The following is a 6,000-nucleotide window of genomic DNA, read 5'->3' as shown; positions in this document are numbered from 1 at the left end:
GCACAATCAGGGGCAGATACACTGCAATAAAGGTTGCAAGGAAGAAATTGCAATGCTGGAACATAGTCAGTGGATTCATTTTAATGGTTCTGCATATGGCTAGATAAAAAAAGCATCATTGATTTCCTGCTGACCCTCTCCTCCAAGTTAATGAATGAAAGCTACTCATGTTAAAAGGCGTGCAGCGTGAGAAGGTCTGCTATTACCATCAAGACTGGAAGGAAAAACTGATAAGCAGGGTTTAAGGTAATACCTGTCACATAAGGAAACTGCACAGGTTTGGGATGTATAGAATCCAGTGTGCTAGCATAGAAAACCTGTGTGAGTCTGGTACTATCTCTTTATTTTAATTCCTTTTTTTCAATCCTTATTTTGTTGCATCGCTCAGAGAAGCAGTGCTTTGAAGGAGCTGAACCCTGCAGTGTGGTGCAGCAAGTACATCTGCACTACTCAACACTAACTCAACAGTCTTCAATGCTTGATCCAGCTTCTTTGGTTCACCCAAGACAAAAAGGGAAGAAACTTGCTTCTGAAGAAGGGGTAACAAATTTCCTTTGGTTCAAGTACGTCCTGAGTAGGCATGAAAGGCTCCGAGCTCTCTGCTGTCCTGTCCGTCTTCCACACTATGTGTACCTCCGAATTTCACTGTGGCTTAAAACCACTTGGTCTCGACTTGGGTGGATCAAGTGCAGGCTCAGACCAGCCAAGGATTTGTCCCAAGTCACCTAGTTTTCCATCACTATAAAATTATATTCTGTCAAGAATCCCACTTGTATCAACTGTACTATTTGTAATGCAAGATGCTGCAACACACTGAGAATAAGTGGCAATAAGTAGCCCTTAAAAAGCCATTTCTTTTTCTAAGTTTACCTTTCTTCTTTTGTTTCCTTTCTCCTGCTTTCCCTTTCAGATTTTTACTCTTGGATCTTGCTTCTCTTATCACTAAGTCCTTGTGTACTTTCTTCTTTACCATAGCTAAGAATTATGTGGAGATGAGATGTGACTAGAGGACTGTTTTCTTGCTTTCCCTTATGAACATGGCAATAGTCTGCTGGTCAGCATGACCTATAAACCAGACTCTGTTTCACTTCTTTCACTTCTTGCCTTCCAAACTTTCTATTAAATATACCTCATTTCTTTCCATCCTTCCTTTCATTTTTGTTTTCATAATGCAAAGGAGAACATCCACAACATGCCCTGATGCATGACTGCTCTGAATGAGTTATCTCCACTTTCCTTCCCTTGGCTAGGTTTGAAAATTAAACATGGGCACACTAACTACTACAGGCAGGTGTATTTCACCGACTTGACTCCCAGCCTTACTTCTGATCTTTATGTTTGCTTTTATTACCTTTCTCTATGAAACACAAGTATAAACAGAGAATGTTTTTACTTCTGGGATTGAGGATGGAAACTCAGGGACTCTGAATTTTGTCCGTAGATCACCATTGTTTTTTTAAATAGATCAGAGTAAATCTGTTAATCTTTCTAGGGTTCAGTATCTTCTCTAATGTCACATGCTGCCAAGCACTTAATGTTCTCACAAGCATCTGAATTCCTCAGATGAAAGGCAGGACAGAAGTGAAAGCTATTTGAGTGCCTACCTTACACAGGTGTCATGATTTGAGGCTTAATCAGTGTAAGACCCTTTTCCAGATGAAAAGTTGCTCAGTATCAGCATTCTGATTAGATTTGATCGAGAAGATTTTTAAAATTACATAGCTCGTACAGAAATCGGTGATTCAAGTAAGAATTTGAAAATTCTCACCAAAACCAGGCGTAGCCTCTGTGAAAAGGAAGTTAAAATAATTTTGAATACAACGATACTTAAATGGTCTTCCATTGTTGACACAGGAGGGAGTACCTGTGGTCATGTCCATTGCTGTTCTGTTGGATTGCTCCCTGCTAGAACTCCAACGAGGGCACGCCATGAGGAAAGACCCACCTCTTGATGCCTCCAGAGCCCCCATCTGCACTATCCCACATTCCAGAAACTGTTATGGTACTCCTAATGCTGTTACAACACTAACTCCTACACCAGCTCATCTGATGTCACATAATCCCAAAAGGATTATGGATTGCTTCCTGACTGACAGCATGGTAGTGGAGATAAAAGGAGGATGCTGTCCAGAAAGGGCCTCCAGTCTCCTCTGTTGCTCTGCCAGGATGCTGTCTGCACTTGTACTGGCAGCATGGGTAGAACCAAGCAACAGAGGCCCAGATTTGGTAGCTGGCCCACATTATGCCAGAGCTGACCTTGAAAGAATCAAGTTAGTCCAAGTTTTAGCCGCAAGTGACACCAATGGAGCAGATAGGGAGATGCTTCCAGGTAAGGCTGACGCCAAGACCAACCCCACTCCACTCAGTTATGAACAGTCCTGTGGAAAGGCTCCTCAGTCCAAGAAGTACCTTCACTCAGCCTAGCCCTTCTGAGAACCAAGCTCTGCAACACTTGAGACACATGGACGTCCAGCCTGCACGCAGGCAGACTAGACATGGGTAAGCACCAGGAGATGACTGAACCCACCAAACAGGGCAGAGGAACCTGCCGACATCCTAATAAATGACATGACACTATGCTCTTTCTTGATCCTTCACAGCATGCCCGCATTGCAAGCCAGATGTTGCAAGATATTTTTGGCAGAATGCGACATGTCTTGTCAAGGATGCTCCTTAGTACGGCGGATCCGTCAGTTCCTATAGCATTAAGGTGTTTTCCTGCTACAGTCAAGTACCATCAAGGACTAGAAAGTACAGAAAGTCAAAGAATTTGGTCTTATGAATGCTGAGGAAAGGGGAAACAGAGTGTAATCATTTTAGCAGTGTTAACAATCTCTTTCTTTGTCTTACAGCTATTTTACATCGCCAATATATTATCAGTGCTACACTTCACATTCTGCCATTGTATATCCCACTGGATTTTCATACAAAAACAATTCTTTGCCCTCAAAAGCAGCTTTTGTAATGAAAAAAAAAGAGACCTGAAATCTGAAAACTGTTTGCTTTTACCTGACTCAAACCTGTTTTTAAAAAGGCAGGAAAAGGCAACTGAGCCTTCTCAGAAGGCAAGCAGGTGGCCAGCAAAATTGATATCTACTGGTCCAGACTCAAGAATTGGATTGATTTTACTCTTTATGCACTTCTCAGTTAACATGTCAAGCCACTGTGGCTCTTGTATTTTTTGTGCATAAGTCCAATATTTTTCTTTTCTTCTTGGCGTTTTTTTTTAGAGGCAAATCACAAACTTTTAAAGACAATAACCACCTTCTATTCTTCAAACTCCTTCCTCCCATCTTCCACTCATATTTTATGAACATTTTGTCTCAGCTGAAGGCATTCTGGGTATTTTGCATGTAATTCAAGTGTAATGTTATTTTAATGAATGTTTGTACAGTATTAGTCCTCCAGTTAAATTATGTAAAAACAGGTGCATTGGAAATGGGCAATAGGAAAATAAGTTTGTTTCAGGAGCCTAATTGCTATGCTGATGACTATAGTAACAATACTGACAGGCATTTGCTGATTTTTTTTAGTAGGATCATTTTTGCATTGAAGAAATACTGGAAACACAGATTCCGCATATTCTTCCACTGCAATTTGTTGGCTGTTTTTTTTTTTATTTATTCCAAATATGTGGGTCTCATTTACTTAGATCAGAGACAGACAAATTTGCAGACAGCTGCAGAAACCCCAGTAAGCAGGCTTTCTTCTTTGCCGCTATTGGTCACAGTTCATTTTTAGCCTGTCTGTTTTTTGACCATTTTCTATTTGTCCTGCATGTGTTGTTTGAAATACCTTACAACCTAGAGATGCTCCACCATATACAGTTGATCTAATTTCAGAAAGATGTTGCTAACAGTTACCTTCATGTGCCGATACAGAGCAATGCAAAATAATTCCTGACAAACACGAGTATTCTTCTGCCTCGGCTTGTACTTTAATCCAGCAAAGTCAGTGAAAGACTCTGCTTGACTTCACCATGCTTTGGCTGAGATTTGCAGAGCCTGGTGTTTAAAGGTATTGAGGCGCCTAAGGAGCAGGAAGCACCTTGTGGATTTCCCAATTGTCATAAAATATGACAATATCATATGACAATATAAAAGGGCCATGAAGATGATCCAAGGGCTGAAGCACCTCTCCTACGAAGACAGGCTGAGAGAGTTGGGGTTGTTCAGCCTGGAGAAGAGAAGGCTCCAGGGAGACTTTATAGCAGCCTTCCAGTACCTGAAGGGGGCCCACAGGAGAGATGGGGAGGGGCTGTTTGCAAGGGCATGTAGCGATAAGGACGAGGGGCAATGGTTTTAAACTAGAGCAGGGTAGGTTTAGTTTAGACATTAGGATGAAGTTCTTTACAACGAGGGTGGTGAGACACTGGCTCACCAGAGAGGTGTTGGAGGCCCCGTCCCTGGAGACATTCAAGGCCAGGCTTGATGAGGCTCTGAGCAACCTGATCTAGTTGAAGATGTCCCTGCTTACTGCAGGGGGGTTGGACTAGATGACCTTTAAAGGTCCCTTCCAACCTAACAGATTCTATGTTTCTATGACCCAAGTCCTAGATGATTCACCAACAATTCCTCTAGTAATGTTGTAACTGGCAGTGTGGATTACACTCATGCTTAACCCTTGGTGTTAGATAATGTTGCAATGAGTTAATACAAATGACAAGAATATATACCCATGTATGTATCTTCCAAATTAACACCTTTAACTTAATAGGGTGCAGCAAAACTAACAGAATCAGATTTACAGAAATGCAAGGCTGGACGTTGCATTCAATAGTTGTCATACAATTCAAGGGCAGTTTCAACAACAGAAGGCTTCCAGTTTGCAGACTGCACTTCAGATGCTGAGCCAAAACAACACGCACAGTTTCATCGACATAGTATTAAAGCTTATTCACTCACTATTAACAACGGATTAAATTACCAGGAGTGTTGAGCAGTGCTCTATTCAACAGTATTCTCTACTATTCTTGCTATAAATTTGCTTACAAAGTAACTATTTTATGCATATGTTGTAAGTGGGAAATGGTATTTCAGTTTAACAAAAACTCTTTATTATGATGCACAGCCATTATTAATGGATTACACTTTTAATCCACTTTGTCACATAAATAGGAAATCTATGGTTTGATAGGATTAAGCATTTATCAAAGATTTTTTTAATTATTATTTGTGCTTTTCAAACACAGAGTTATTTTCTACAGATTTTTTTTTTGTACTAGTAAGTGTTTTAACTTCTTCAAAATAAATGTTTATTTTGGACTTTAAAGCCAGGCAGCTGCCACTTTTCCAACAGATCAGTTACTCACTCGTACTCCCATTAACTTCAATGGGAAGAGGAGCATGGCCCAAGAAAATGATCTGTAAAAAACCAAATCTATATTCTGTTAACCCAATAGACATTAAAGGAAATAATTACAAATCTCAGAATTGAGGACAGTTGAAATGACATAGCATACAAAGATATCTTTAATAATTATCTTGACAATTTCTAATCATGTTTAAATTCCTGTAAAGTTATCAAAACATTTAAGTAATCTGAGCTTGAGATGTTTTCTATTTACTCAGAATTCAAAGAGCTCTTTTCAAGTGAAAGGTAGAAATAATAACTTTGAAGAGAAATGACAAAGGAGTGAGAGGAACCCTAAACAAATCATATTTCTGATTTAAGTATTATGTCCTTAATGTAATCTTCCGCATTTCTCGTATTTCTTACAGACTTTAAACAACACATTCAGTATTGACATGAGAGCAAAATAGTTAACGAGTAATTTTTCTGAATACTATCTTAAGCATAAATTGTAAAACAACTCTGTATGTTTTGCCTGTTTGAAATGTATAGTTCTATAGTTTGCTTTTTAGTCTCTGCACCACACCATTGGAAATTATTTGCAATATTCACAAAGACTTCCTCATCCCTGCTCCCACTGACAGAAAATATATACTATTCATTATTTTGGTGCAAATGAGGGAGCAGTTAATCATCTGCTTTAAAAAC

This window comes from Rissa tridactyla, chromosome 1 (genome assembly GCF_028500815.1).
Source record: "Rissa tridactyla isolate bRisTri1 chromosome 1, bRisTri1.patW.cur.20221130, whole genome shotgun sequence".
NCBI lineage: Eukaryota > Metazoa > Chordata > Aves > Charadriiformes > Laridae > Rissa > Rissa tridactyla.
Note: the sequence above shows the minus strand (reverse complement) of the source record.